This window comes from Schistocerca nitens, chromosome 6, assembly GCF_023898315.1.
Source record: "Schistocerca nitens isolate TAMUIC-IGC-003100 chromosome 6, iqSchNite1.1, whole genome shotgun sequence".
Taxonomy (NCBI): Eukaryota; Metazoa; Arthropoda; class Insecta; order Orthoptera; family Acrididae; genus Schistocerca; species Schistocerca nitens.
The window spans coordinates 267,450,653-267,466,620 of record NC_064619.1 but is presented as its reverse complement, the minus strand read 5'-3'; positions in this window follow the sequence as shown (position 1 = coordinate 267,466,620).

Here is a 15,968-nt window from a genome sequence, read left to right as displayed (position 1 = left end):
GCTTCTTAGCTGGTATTTCACAAAGGCCACAATAAACTCTACCCCCTACTTTGAAACTTTAATTGCACATCGTACTTTATGCTATAGCAGCAGAATGTAAGTGCACTATAGAAGCAAGAACTACAAATATATATATATATATATATATATATATATATATATATATATATATATATATATATATATATATCTGTGTCAAAAATGTGTCCAAAAACGTGTTTTGCTTTCGGAATACTTGCCCTGGCTTGTACGACAGACCGTCAGTAGGGCCACATAACTTATAACTTTAACTCGGCAAACATTTTCAGGTATTGCAAGCATGTTACGCCGGAGTAGCAATAAGTAATTAAGGAGACAATGACAAATATGTTTGAAACTTCCTGGCAGATTAAAGCTGTGTGCCGGACCGAGACTCGAACTCGAGACCTTTGCCTTTCGCGGGCAAGTGCTCTACCAACTGAGCTACCCAAGCACGCACTGGCCCGCGAAAGGCAAAGGTCCCGAGTTCGAGTCTCGGTCCGGCACACTGTTTTAATATGCCAGGAAGTTTCATATGAGCTCACACTCCGCTGCAGAGTGAAAAGCTCATTCTGGGAACAAATATGTTTGTCGTTTCCGAAAGTATATTCGTGTAGAAAAGCTAACTTGTACGACGGGCAGGGATAATAAACTACCACAGTTGTCACACGTATTACCTGTGACGATGCTATATACAAATACCCAGTTAACAAGTACTTTAAAAGAAAGAAAATGGTATTTATAATAAGTTGATATGAAAAGGGTATCTCTTAATCGTGGTAATAAGTTAGCTTCGTAAAATATACGTATGAATTTGGGTATTCATGACGCCCTTTTGCTTATGATTGTTAAGGATTTCTTCAGTCTGGAACCGTGAGACCGCTACGGTCGCAGGTTCGAATCCTGCCTCGGGCATGGATGTGTGTGATGTCCTTAGGTTAGTTAGGTTTAAGTAGTTCTAAGTTCTAGGGGACTGATGATCTGAGATGTTAAGTCCCATAGTGCTCAGAGCCATATGAACCATTTGTTAAGTCTTTTTTCATGTTAAAATTTTCCACAAACAGTAAGTTTTAGCGCAGAATCGTAGTGAAACGTCAGAAGACGGTCTCTAAAGATACCTCATTCGTCCATATACGATTAGTATGTGTTGAGAAAAAAATGTTGACTTGAGAAACAATACAGGGTGATTCAAAAAGAATACCACAACTTTAGGAATTTAAAACTCTGCAACGACAAAAGGCAGAGCTAAGCACTATCTGTCGGCGAATTAAGGGAGCTATAAAGTTTCATTTAGTTGTACATTTGTTCGCTTGAGGCGCTGTTGACTAGGCGTCAGTGTCAGTTGATGCTACGATGGCGACCGCTCAACAGAAAGCTTTTTGTGTTATTGAGTACGGCAGAAGTGAATCGACGACAGTTGTTCAGCGTGCATTTCGAACGAAGTATGGTGTTAAACCTCCTGACAGGTGGTGTATTAAACGTTGGTATAAACAGTTTACAGAGAATGGGTGTTTGTGCAAAGGGAAAAGTTCTGGACAGAGCACTTCATCACTGGCCTCCAAGAAGCCTTGATCTTACCCCCTGCGATTTTTTCTTAGGGGGTATGTTAAGGATATGGTGTTTCGGCCACCTCTCCCAGCCACCATTGATTATTTGGAACGAGAAATAACAGCAGCTATCCAAACTGTTACGCCTGATATGCTACAGAGGGTGTGGAACGAGTTGGAGTATCGGGTTGATATTGCTCGTGTGTCTGGAGGGGGCCATATTGAACATCTCTGAACTTGTTTTTGAGTGAAAAAAAACCTTTTTAAATACTCTTTGTAATGATGTATAACAGAAGGTTTTATTATGTTTCTTTCATTAAATACACATTTTTAAAGTTGTGGTATTCTTTTTGAATCACCCTGTATATGTGATTTGCTATCGTTTCGAAGCAAATACTGCTTTATATTCACGGTCTGTGATTGAATTGATATACCAAAACAACTATATTCGAATATTGCACTCCAGTATCCTCTGGTTTGGTAATTGTTGGTATTACACTCAAGTTACGTATCCTCTCATGTACTGCACTTACATACCTGTAATGTACTCCAGCATCCTCTGGTGTGGTAAGTACGGTCCTCTCTCTTCACCCGTGTTCCTCTGTCTGACTCGTTGCGGTTAATTGAGGTTAGGTTTGTTGCTGAATTAACTAATCTCTTTCGGTATGTGTTGACATCCACTTACTTTTTATTCAATGACCAGAATTACGAGCAGACAGATGGAGTTGACATGGGTAGTCCGTTGTCTCCCGTGAACGCAAATTTGTTTACGGAAGACTTCGAGGAACGTGCATTGGTGTCGGCACCTTTGAAACCCGCCTGTTTCTTCAGATGTATTGAGGATACTTTTATTGTTTGGCCTCATGGCAGGGAGAATTTGAATGTCTTTTTAGAACATCTGAACTCGATTCACTCGAACATGCGTTTTACGGTGTAGGTGGAAGAGGATGGTTGCCTTCCCTCTCTTGACGTTTTGGTTAGGAGGAAGGAGGATGGATCATTGGGACATGCCGCTTACAGGAAAAGTACTCACAACGACTTGTACTTATAGGGGTACTTCGTACCTTGGCACACACGGCCATGTCATTTCCGAGACTGAGACTTTGCCAGTTCAGTTGTCCCATCTTGAAGCTACGTTTCGTCAAAACGGTTATTGTGAAAGACAGATTGAACGTGCGTTGCGCTATCGACTAACTGTGCATCGGGTGATTGATGATAATACTGAGTCGACACCTACGTCTACTGCCTTTTTGCCTTACGTAGGAAGCTCTTCCAACAAGATCGGTCATATTTTACGTAAATACGTAGTGAAACGTGTTTTTCGACCTCCATCTAAAATTAGAGTGCTTTTGGTCTCTGTTAAGGATGATCTTGGTTTGCGTAGGGCGGCTGTACACCGCATTCCTTGTTGCTGTGGCATGGCATATATTGGTCAGACTATCAGGACCGTGGAGGATCAATGTACTGAACATAAAAATTGCTTAGATAATGGTCACTCTATGTTATATAACAATACCGAGACATTGACATGCACGTCCAGCTATTGGGACCGTGTTATTAAAGAGGCATTTGAGATTAAATTAGCGAGCAACCTTGTAAACAGGGATGGAGGTTTTTGTTCAAACTCTGCCTGGAACCCTACTCTGTCCGCTGAAAAAAATAAAAAAATAAAAAAGGGGTCAGAGTCAATGTTACTTCACCTGCTAGTTCGTAGTCTTTCACTATCTATATTCCGACTTTGGTTATCTTTGGTGGCACTAGTATTCAGTATGTGTGTGTGTTATCTTTCCTGAATTACTCTAAGAACCGAGGTTTTAAATTTGCCCGCACATCGCCTGTCCATTGCAGTTTATGCCTTGAAAATGGCGGGGTGTACTCCGGCTGAAATAGCGGCGGTTGCTGTAAATATTACCTGGCTGAATTTCCGTTAGTTATTTGAAAATCACATTGTACTCTAAAATACTCTGATGTGAACAGTACAGTTAGTTAGTAAGTTACTTTTGGGTTCCATGGATCATTTCTACAATTAATCGCAATGATGTGGATTGAATCTTATACTTACACTGCTCACAATGGAACCTCCATATCGCACCTCATTCAAATTTAGTGGTGAAATGGCCCAGTGAACAGTGATCGTGAAACTGTGGCTTTTATTTCTTGCAGCTCATGTGACAAACTATTATGTTTTCATCATTTCCTTGGGAGCGATCACATTCACATCCATGTTGTTGTTGTTGTGTTCTTCAAAGTGATCTCTCAAGATCTGACGCTGTTCACGCTATTCGCGTCTCCCTTCTGGCACAGTAACAACGCTAAACACGAACAACTAAAATGTACAGGCTAAGACAAAAGTCGCAGTATACCCTCTTATGTCAAAAACCTCACAGGAATGGGGGTTGTTGTGGTCTTCAGTCCTGAGTCTGGTTTGATGCAGCTCTCTATGCTACTCTATCCTGTGCAAGCTTCTTCGTCTCCCAGTACCTACTGCAGCCGACATCCTTCTGAATCTGCTTAGTGTATTCATCTCTTGGTCTCCCTCTACGATTTTTACCCTCCACGCTGCCCTCCAATGCTAAATTTGTGATCCCTTGATGCCTCAAAACATGTCCTACCAACCGATCCCTTCTTCTAGTCAAGTTGTGCCACAAACTTCTCTTCTCCCCAATCCTATTCAATACCTCCTCATTAGCTACGTGATCTACCCACCTTATCTTCAGCATTCTTCTGTAGCACCACATTTCGAAAGCTTCTATTCTCTTCTTGTCCAAACTATTTATCGTCCATGTTTCACTTCCATACAGGGCTACACTCCATACAAATACTTTCAGAAACGACTTCCTGACACTTAAATCTATACTCGACGTTAACAAATTTCTCTTCTTCAGAAACGATTTCCTTTCCATTGCCAGTTTACATTTTATATCCTCTCTAATTCGACCATCATCAGTTATTTTACTCCCTAAATAGCAATACTCCTTTACTACTTTAGGTGTCTCATTTCCTAATCTAATTCGCTCAGCATCACCCGATTTAATTTGACTACATTGCATTATCCTCGTTTTGCTTTTGTTGATGTTCATCTCATATCCTCCTTTCAAGACACTGTCCATTCCGTTCAACTGCTCTTCCAAGTCCTCTGCTGTCTCTGACAGAATTACAATGTCATCGGCGAAACTCAAAGTTTTTACTTCTTCTCCATGAATTTTAATACCTACTCCAAATTTTTCTTTTGTTTCCTTTACTGCTTGCTCAATATACAGATTGAATAACATCGGGGACGGGCTACAACCCTGTCTCACTCCTTTCCCAACCACTGCTTCCCTTTCATGCCCCTCGACTCTTATAAGTGCCATCTGGTTTCTGTACAAATTGTAAATAGCCTTTCGCTCCCTGTATTTTACCCCTGCCACCTTCAGAATTTGAAAGAGAGTATTCCAGTTAACATTGTCAAAAGCTTTCTCTAAGTCAACAAATGCTAGAAACGTACGTATGCCTTTTTCTTAATCTTTCTTCTAAGATAAGTCGTAAGGTTAGTATTGGCTCACGTGTCCCAACATTTCTACGGAATCCCAACTGATCTTCCCCGAGGTCCGCTTCTACCAGTTTTTCCATTCGTCTGTAAAGAATTCGCGTTAGTATTTTGCAGCCGTGACTTATTAAACTGATAGTTCGGTAATTTTCACATCTGTCAACACCTGCTTTCTTTGGGATTGGAATTATTATATTCTTCCTGTAGTCTGAGGGTATTTCTCCTGTGTTACACATCTTGCTCACTAGATGGTAGAGTTTTGTCATGACTGGCTCTCCCAAGGCCATCAGTAGTTCTAATGGAATGTTGTCTACTCCCAGGGCCTTGTTTCGACTGAGGTCTTTCAGTGCTCTGTCAAACTCTTCACGCAGTATCTTATCTCCCATTTCGTCTTCATCTACATCCTCTTCCATTTCCATAATATTGTCCTCAAGTACATCGCCCTTGTATAAACCCTCTATACACTCCTTCCACCTTTCTGCCTTCCCTTCTTTGCTTAGAACTGGGTTGCCATCTGAGCTCTTGATATTCATACAAGTAGTTCTCTTCTCTCCAAAGGTCTCTTTAATTTTCCTGTAGGCAGTATCTATCTTACCCCTAGTGAGACAAGCCTCTACATCCTTACATTTGTCCTCTAGCCATCCCTACTTAGCCATTTTGCACTTCCTGTCAATCTCATTTTTGAGACGTTTGTATTCCTTTTTGTCTGCTTCATTTACTGCATTTTTATATTTTCTCCTTTCATCAATTAAATTCAATATTTCTTATGTTACCCAATGATTTCTACTTGCTCTCGTCTTTTTACCTACTCGATCGTCTGCTGCCTTCACTACTTCATCCCTCAGAGCTACCGATTCTTCTTTTACTGTATTTCTTTCCCCCATTCCTGTCAATTGTTCCCTTATGCTCTCCCTGAAACTCTCTACAACCTCTTGTTCTTTCAGTTTATCCAGGTCCCATCTCCTTAAATTCCCACATTTTTGCAGTTTCTTCAGTTTCAATCTGCAGTTCATAACCAATAGATTGTGGTCAGAGTCCACATCTGCCCCTGGAAATGTCTTACAATTTAAAACCTGGTTCCTAAATCTCTGTCTTACCATTATATAATCTATCTGATACCTTTTAGTATCTCCAGGATTCTTCCAGGCATACAACCCTCTTTTATGATTCTTGAACCAAATGTTAGCTATGATTAAGTCATGCTCTGTGCAAAATTCTACAAGGCGGCTTCCTCTTTCATTTCTTCCCCTCCAATCCATATTCACCTACTATGTTTCCTTCTCTCCCTTTTCCTACTGACGAATTCCAGTCACCCATGACTATTAAATTTTCGTCTCCTTTCACTACCTGAATAATTTCTTTTATCTCGTCATACATTTCATCTAGTTCTTCATCATCTGCAGAGCTAGTTGGCATATAAACTTGTACTACTGTAGTAGGCATGGGCTTTGTGTCTATCTTGACCAGAATAATGCGTTCACTATGCTGTTTGTAGTAGCTAACCCGCACTCCTATTTTTTTTGTTCATTATTAAACCTACTCTTGCATTACCCCTATTTGATTTTGTATTTATAACCCTGTATTCGCCTGACCAAAAGTCTTGTTCCTCCTGCCACCGAACTTCACTAATTCCCACTATATCTAACTTTAACCTATCCATTTTCCTTTTTAAATTTTCTAACCTACTTGCCCGATTAAGGGATCTGACATTCCACGCTCCGATCCGTAGAACGCCAGTTTTCTTTCTCCTGATAACGACGTCCTCAGAGTAGTCCCCGCCCGGAGATCCGAATGGGGGACTATTTTACCTCCGGAATATTTTACCCAAGAGGACGCCATCATCATTTAATCATACAGTATAGCTGCATGTCCTCGGGAAAAATTACGGCTGTAGTTTCCTCTTGCTTTCAGCCGTTCGCAGTACCAGCACAGCAAGGCCGTTTTGGTTAATGTTACAAGGCCAGATCAGTCAATCATCCAGACTGTTGCCCCTGCAAGTACTGAAAAGGCTGCTGCCCCTCTTCAGGAACCACATGTTTGTCTGTCCTCTCAACAGATACCCCTCCGTTGTGGTTGCACCTACGGTACGGCCATCTGTATCGCTGAGGCACGCAAGCCTCCCCACGAACGGCAAGGTCCATGGTTCATGGATGGGAAATTCACATCCATACGAACACCAAAATCAAGCAAGAAAGTATATCTCACTCACTCTCCGGGCGTACATATTATATGCGTAGATAAACGATTCCTGTCATATAATCCGGCTTTTTAGCTGAATGATAACCAGCTTGCTTCCCATGCAAGCGGGCCCGCGTTCGATTCCCGGCCGGGTTGGAGATTTTCTCAGCTCGTGGACTGGGTGTTGTGTTGTCCTCATCATCATTTTATCCTCATAACACGCTAATATGCCAATGTGTTGTCGACTGAAATAAGACTCGCAATCGGCTCCCGAATTTCCCCGGATGCCCCCCCCCCCCCCCCCCCCCCCCGGCAAGCAATGCTATAAGATCATTCCATTTTTTCGTATCATATGACGCATATACTGTCACTAATGCCGTGTATGACACACCAGACGTGTATTGTGGTAGAGGGTTCGGATGACTTGTCATCGAAAGCTTGTAGTTTCCATTCGAAAGCCACTTCCTTTCGGTTGCTAATAGAGCAGTTGTACAGAATCAACTTTCATTGTAGGTCCGTACCTTCTACCTCATTGTTGCAAACGGAAGTTACACCACGACACAGACACAAATATCAATAAAGGAAAATAATAATAATAATAATAATATTAACAATAATAATAATTGGCACGAGTGAGCATTGGGCACTGCTCGCTCGCTTCGCAGTCGAACACCGTGGTCACTTTTCTTTTTTTTTTTCTTTTTTACCACTAGGGGCAAAGTGGTTACGGGCCGCCGTGTACTGTTTCCACCCTCCAGGAACCAACGAAAGCGTAGGGAACGTGGAGCAGAGGTACAATGAACATCAATGATTTATTTATTTCTCTTGGTTTTTTTTCAAGTTATCATTAATACCACCGAGAATAGCAGGAAACTGCGTCGCGAGGAGGTCGCAGCAAGACGTCAGACTCATGGAGACAATTGACATATAGTTTTTCCGAGAAGAACATTCTGATGACCCGGGAATATATCGGTTCTAAGTGTGGAAGGCATGGGGATCAAGCCTTCATAACTGGGTGCAAAGTGAATTGGAGAAAAATTGTCCGTATTTTGGATTACGGACAGCTACATAATGGTATTAGTGAAGGAACTGCCAAAAACCAGTGATAATTTTCTCGCCATCAGCAAACAAGTAGTGAGCTGTGTGTCCTCAAATCCAGTTCACAGAGTTCATCTCTTCTTGCGGTATCACACGCCATGGAAGAGGACCAGTTGAGTAGGTATCTGTTGAGGGATTGTACAAGTAATTAGGGACAACATCTGTCGCACCAGACACCTCTTGCCGACATGTACACCAGGCGATGCTCGTTCGTGTCCAGAACATAGCAGGCTACACACAACGGGCAGCCTGCGAGGTGAATCCCGTGAAGGGGTGTCCGGCGTGCTTGTTTCTCATTGACAGTAAGGTGCCATGCAACTGGACGTCAGTGTCAAGATAAGGGTCCCACACCGATCGCGAAACAGCACGCCAGTCGACGTGGAGAAGCTTCCCCTCAACCACGTTCGGTGACCTGAGCTGTTGAAGAAAGCCATAGATCGCCTTCTTAGATGTCAAGTGCGCTCGGATAATGGCAGTACGGACGTCCCTCGGTTCAAGGAAAAAGGGTGACAGGACTTCCGAAAGTGGGATAGGTGCTGAGAGAGAGAGTGTGCAAGGGCCTCCAGCAATAGGTTGGTAAGGCACGAAGGACAACGGCGCCACAAAGCCAAGTGAAAGGCAATGAAAAGGGCTATTGCTCTATCATGCACGTGATACAGACCTAAACCTCCCCTGCATCACTGAAGAATGAGGGTCTCGTACCTTACCTCTAACAGCAAGCCGTGGCAAGCAAATGAACCCAACACCATTGGTATGTGGCGGGCCATGGATGGCGGAATAGGAAGTGTCTGTGCCACGTGGGGGATATGTGACGCCAAATTTACATTTACAAATTGTGTCCGTTGCAGAAGATCGAGTGATCAATCACGACGCCCTGTGTACAAGTTTTCCACTCTGCCCTCTTACCACTAATCTGAGGGTGGTTTGGTGGGGAGTTTTCCTTGTCAGAAGAATTAGGAAAACATGTGTAATGTAAGTTACGTTAAATCTAATTTGATACAGCATGTACCCCTGGTCGTACTGCTTAGCTTGAGATCTTCGCTTTCAACGTATGCAACAACTAAAGTCAATTGCCGTCCATCGACTGTGCTCTGCATTACAGTTTCCAGTGGCCCGTCAGAACATAGCGTACCAGTGTCGTGTAATGAGGTACTCAGACGGCAGTTGTCATTTGTGGTCGTTTTATTCAACCACACACATGCATCGCGACTTCTTAATGCAGAGCATGTTGCAAGGGTGTCATGTTTGACCCAGAAAGGATGGAATTCCCGTCGTGCTGCTACAGATGATAATGTCTCTCCCTGTGTCATCTACAGATAGATGACACGGAGCAGGGACACCGATCAGCCCCAAGTGAAGACTGATATCGTCATCTCTGCGTTGTGGCGTTGTACCTCCGCTACCAGAGCACTGCAAGGCTATCTCAGGAGGACCACTGAAGCCGCAGTGACTGACCAGACTGTAAGGAACAGGTTACGAGAAAGGACCCTACGATTCAGACCTGTTCGAGTACCTCGCTTAACACGGCAACATTTCGTAGCTTGCATTCAGTTCTGCCGTTCCCAAGTCAACTGGCAATTTCGACACTGGCAAAATGTGTAATTCACAGACTAATCTGTATTTCGTGTGACTCAAGGTGGTAGCCGTATCCGCGCGTGGAGACGCCATGGTGAGCAGTACGTACCAAATATTGCCCAGGAAATCAATAGTGTTCTTTGATGGTGAGAGGAGGCATCATTGTCGACAGCAATGTGGATCCTGTTGTCCGTGGTCGCCTTACCGCCAAGCAATGCATACGGTGCTGACCCTGAATTCATTCTCATGCACGATAATGCCAGAGACGTATTGTGAAGTCTCGACATTGAAGTAATGGGACGGCTTGAAGTGAGTCCCGACCAAAATTCCATCTGGGAAGTGTAGGACCTACTTGACAGACGTATTCGTCATCCCGTTCCACCACAGACTCTCCCAGAACTCCCAAGGGCTCTCATTGAGGAATGGGAACGGTTACCACCTGGTGACCTCTGCAAACCTATACAGAGCATGCCACATAGGTATCAGGCAGTGATAAACGCCCACGGAGGGCATACACTTTATTGAAGCTCTGCCAGAAATTTCAGATCTTCTTACGTGAATGAACGAAGATGTAGAGATGTAGTGATATTTTGTTGTGTATTCAACTTGTGGAAGATAATGGGATAATTTGGTAACATATTCACTCTTAAATTATTTCTCAATGCAGTGTGGCAGATACAGTCACGTCCCCCTAATTCCCTAATTCTTTTCATGAGTATATAATGTACTCCAGCTTCCTGTAGCGTGGGAAGTGTTGTCCACAGTTATAGCATTCTGCAGCATTCTATGACGTTGTCACTACACTCCTACAGCCACGACGTACGTCAGCATTCATTGATACACTAAATACAGGGTTATTACAAATGATTGAAGCGATTTCACAGCTCTACAATAACTTTATTATTTGAGATATTTTCACAATGCTTTGCACACACATACAAAAACTCAAAAAGTTTTTTTAGGCATTCACAAATGTTCGATATGTGCCCCTTTAGTGATTCGGCAGACATCAAGCCGATAATCAAGTTCCTCCCACACTCGGCGCAGCATGTCCCCATCAATGAGTTCGAAATCATCGTTGGTGCGAGATCGCAGTTCTGGCACGTTTCTTGGTAGAGGAGGTTTAAACACTGAACCTTTCACATAACCCCACAGAAAGAAATCGCATGGGGTTAAGTCGGGAGAGCGTGGAGGCCATGACATGAATTGCTGATCATGATCTTCACCACGACCGATCCATCGGTTTTCCAATCTCCTGTTCAAGAAATGCTGAACATCATGATGGAAGTGCGGTGGAGCACCATCCTGTTGAAAGATGAAGTCGGCGCAGTCGGTCTCCAGTTGTGGCATGAGCCAACTTTCCAGCATGTCCAGATACACGTGTCCTGCAACGTTTTTTTCGCAGAAGGAAAAGGGGCTGTAAACTTTAAACCGTGAGATTGCACAAAACACGTTAACTTTTGGTGAATTGCGAATTTGCTGCACGGATGCGTGAGGTTTCTCTACCGCCCAGATTCGCACATTGTGTGTTCACTTCACCATTAAGAAAAAATGTTACTTCATCACTGAAAACAAGTTTCGCACTGAACGCATCATCTTCGATGAGCTGTTGAACCGCTCCGAAAATTCAAAGCGTTTGATTTTGTCATCGGGTGTCAGGGCTTGTAGCAATTGTAAACGGTAAGGCTTCTGCTTTAGCCTTTTCCGTAAGATTTTCCAAACCGTCGGCTGTGGTACGTTTAGCTCCCTGCTTGCTTTATTCGTCGACTTCCGCGGGCTACGCGTGAAACTTGCCCGCACGCGTTCAACCGTTTCTTCGCTCACTGCAGGCTGACCCGTTGATTTCCCCTTACAGAGGCATCCAGAGCCGGTCGCGGTGGTCTCGCGGTTCTAGGCGCGCAGTCCGGAACCGTGCGACTGCTACGGTCGCAGGTTCGAATCCTGCCTCGGGCATGGATGTGTGTGATGTCCTTAGGTTAGTTAGGTTTAAGTAGTTCTAAGTTCTAGGGGACTGATAACCACAGCAGTTGAGTCCCATAGTGCTCAGAGCCATTTTTTAGAGGCATCCAGAAGCTTTAAACTGCGCATACCATCGCCGAATGGAGTTAGCGGTTGGTGGATCTTTGTTGAACTTCGTCCTGAAGTGTCGTTGCACTGTTATGACTGACTGATGTGAGTGCATTTCAAGCACGACATACGCTTTCTCGGCTCCTGTCACCATTTTGTCTCACTGCGCTCTCGAGCGCTCTGGCGGCAGAACCCTGAAGTGCGGCTTCAGCCGAACAAAACTTCATGAGTTTTTCTACGTATCTGTAGTGTGTCGTGACCATATGTCAATGAATGGAGCTACAGTGAATTTATGAAATCGCTTCAAACATTTGTAATAGCCCTGTATGATCCTACAGTTATAATGCAGTCCAATATCTTCTGTTCCGATAAGTACTTCAGCATCATTTGACGTGGTAAGCGTGAGCCCATAATTATAATGTAGTCCAGCATCCTCTGTTATGGTATCATAGTCCTATATTTATAATCCACTACGCCTACCTCTGTTGTGGTAAGTCTAGTCCTAAAATTATAACCTACTGCTCAAATCTCTGGTGTGGTGACTATAATCCTATAGTTTTATTGCACAGCAGTATCAAATGGTTCAAATGGCTCTGAGCACTGTGGGACTTAACATCTGAGGTCATCAGTCCCCTTGACTTAGAACTACGTAAACCTAACTAACCTAAGGACATCACACACATCCATGGCCGAGGCAGGATTCGAACCTGCGACCGTAGCGGTCTCGCGGTTACAGACTGTAGCGCCTGGAACCGCTCGGCCACTCCGGCCGGCACTGCAGTATCATTTGGTGTCGTAAATCTAGTCCTACAATTATAACGTACTGCAGAGTCTTCTGATGTGGTAAATATACAGTTTTAATGTACTCCAGCATCCAAATATATTTGCGGCGGTATATTTGGATCACAGATCTATAATATCAGAAGATAAACTCGTAGTTCTTAGAAATCTGCAACTTATAAACACAAAAAGAAATAAACGGCTGAAATGAGAGTAAATAGCATGAGAACAGGGGTGATGACGTAGAGCCCCTGATCACCCATCTTTGCGCCAATGTCCTGGATTAAATTCCAAACCTCTCCGCAGCGTTCCAAGAAACGAGTGCATGTGATATTGCTGTTGGTGATACACCTGTCGGACGGGAACGCTAAGCTCGGCGATCCCCATGGTACGATGCGAGAGTACTAGGCTATGTTCTGCCGTCTCACACACACACACACACACAATTACAGGCACCTACTCTTAACAGATACACTCAGATACACTCATCCACATGACTCTCATACTTGGGAAGGAAAAGAATAAGGAAAACCTTTCCAATTAGGTGGCTAGATCTGCTGTTTGGTTGTCTCAGCCGTTCATGCTTTACGACTTTACTTAACAAGACTGCCCATGCTACTGCAGTAGCAAATTGTTATTGTAGGTTTCTGTTGGTTAATTTGACGTTGGAATTACTGCTGAGTACCATCTGTAGGTTTTAATTGGCTAGTTGGTACAAGAGACGAGTGTTTTATATCTCTTGTATTGTACATAAACTCTCATAAATGTATTTGCGACGGCCCTGTTCATTTCCACTTCGTATTTTGTCGCAAGTGTAACGTTTCACCTGACACGCCAATTAGAAAACTTATAAAAATACTGAAACATCCTGTCACTTTCTTCTCTACATGCATATTGTATGTCTGGGTTGCTAACCTCACTTCGTATTCAGAGCCCCGCGAGACAAATACAGTCAACCTTACATAGTGTACTAAGTCGTTTGACTACGCAATTCATTGTACAAGATCTTCAGTTAGATCGTTAAATCATAGATCGGAGAAGACCAGTCACAACAAAAAAGATCCACTAGCATTAAAATAACAAAGGGACTTTAATGAAAAATGTATTATTAATCAAGGTTTTACTTTGCTTATGAGCGCAGCCCCAATACTGATAACGCGCCACTCTCCAGTCTATTATCGAAAACTTAGCAAACTATTCCCCCCAAAGTTTGCTATTCATTTCGAACGTTCACTTCGCTCCCCTGTCTGCACACGTTTGTAGCTTCTTGACGCGGCACCATCTCCCTTCGAACGCCCACTCCAAATGTCTCTGTTGTCCTAAATTATGTATTCATTGGTGATCAATAATGTGCTTGCCATACCCTACAGTAGATCCTTTTGATTATTTGACTTGGGATTTTTCACAGCTGTCGTCCAAGACTGGTTTTCCATCCCTGCAAAATTATGCAGACATAATCGTTGCTCTAAACCTGGAAAATCTCCTTGTTAGGGTCCTCCCGATCACTCACGCTGCTTAAGCGTTGTTAGTCAGCAAACTGAAGAGCGAGAGCCCCCACTCTCCTTCAACTGCTTCGTCACGAGGAACACGAACAGCAGTTAATCCGACAATTCAGTTGCTTTGAAGGCAATGACGACGCAGTGAGTGTCGACAAAGACATCCAAGAGATACTTGTTTTTCACTACTGTTAACTGCACTAACAGTAACCGAAATGAATTATGCGACTGTGTTCTTTCAGACCACAGCGTTACAGAGCAAACCACACTAAAAGAAGAACCAAAATCAGAAACTTAATAAATGTAAACGTGGTCTGTAGGACGCTGTAGTGGGATGTTTATTTAATCATGCGATTAGCAAACTGTCAAGAACATTTGTAACATCCATATTTCAAGTCATTTTCAAATCACTCTTAATTACAAGTTAAACGTAACCCTATTCCGGCATTTTACGAAAAGGATCCTTTCTTAAAATGACGAAATAAGACTACTTTTTATCTGTAATCAAGAGTGATTTAAAAATGACACGAAATACAGACAGTAAAAATTAGCTAATCGAACGATTAAATAAACAGCGTATTACCGCCTACTATCGACCACGTTCAGGTTTATTAAGCATCTGGAGCTTGTGAATCCCCACAAATATAAAATTTCAAAATCACAAGATTGAAGAAATTTAAAATAATATTTATGTAGCCACTACAAATACAGAACTCAAAGTTTGTCCGTCTGAACGCATATACAGGTGATTCACGAAGATATGTAAAATAAAGAGAATTTAATTGTGGGGAGGAATGACAGTTAGGTATAATGGCACTAACGCAAGTTTTCGGGAGGAATAGTAGTTATGTATGCCGGCCGCGGTGGTCTAGCGGTTCTAGGCGCTCAGTCCGGAGCCGTGCGACTGCTACGGTCGCAGGTTCGAATCCTGCCTCGGGCATGGATGTGAGTGATGTCCTTAGGTTAGTTAGGTTTAACTAGTTCTAAGTTCTAGGGGACTGATGACCATAGATGTTAAGTCCCATAGTGCTGCGAGCCATTTGAACCATTTTTTAGTAGTTATGTATACTGGGAGTAAGGTGAAACTAGTACTCTGTTGGATGAGGGACCCGCTCAAGCAGGGGGATATTTATTATTTTTAAAGTTGTTTTCATAGACATACTTAATTACTGACAGTTTAATCAGTTAAAATGCGCAAAGAGAGTGAATTTCAGTTAAATGTATATTTAATTTCTCCAGTGTTTCAACTTTCAAATGTGTGTCTTTCTTCTCAAGACATCGTATAGAATGCCGAGAGCTCTTATTCATTTAAGTGGTCTCTGTGTCATTGCTTTTAGAAATTGGGATCTTGGGCTGATATCTGAGAATTTAAGCCAAAAGCAAGGACGAACTGGAGCCGTATCTGGCGAGAACCGGGGTGTTGGCAGCTTGTGATTACGTTGTTTTCGGTGATATTGCACTAGTGGAGTGTGTAGTGGTGAACCGGATACTGAGGCTTGCCGAAGTGGCCGCGCGGTTCTGGCGCTGCAGTCTGGAACCGCGAGACCGCTACGGTCGCAGGTTCGAATCCTGCCTCGGGCATGGATGTGTGTGATGTCCTTACGTTAGTTAGGTTTAACCAGTTCTCAGTTCTAGGGGACTAATGACCTCAGCAGTTGAGTCCCATAGCGCTCAGAGCCA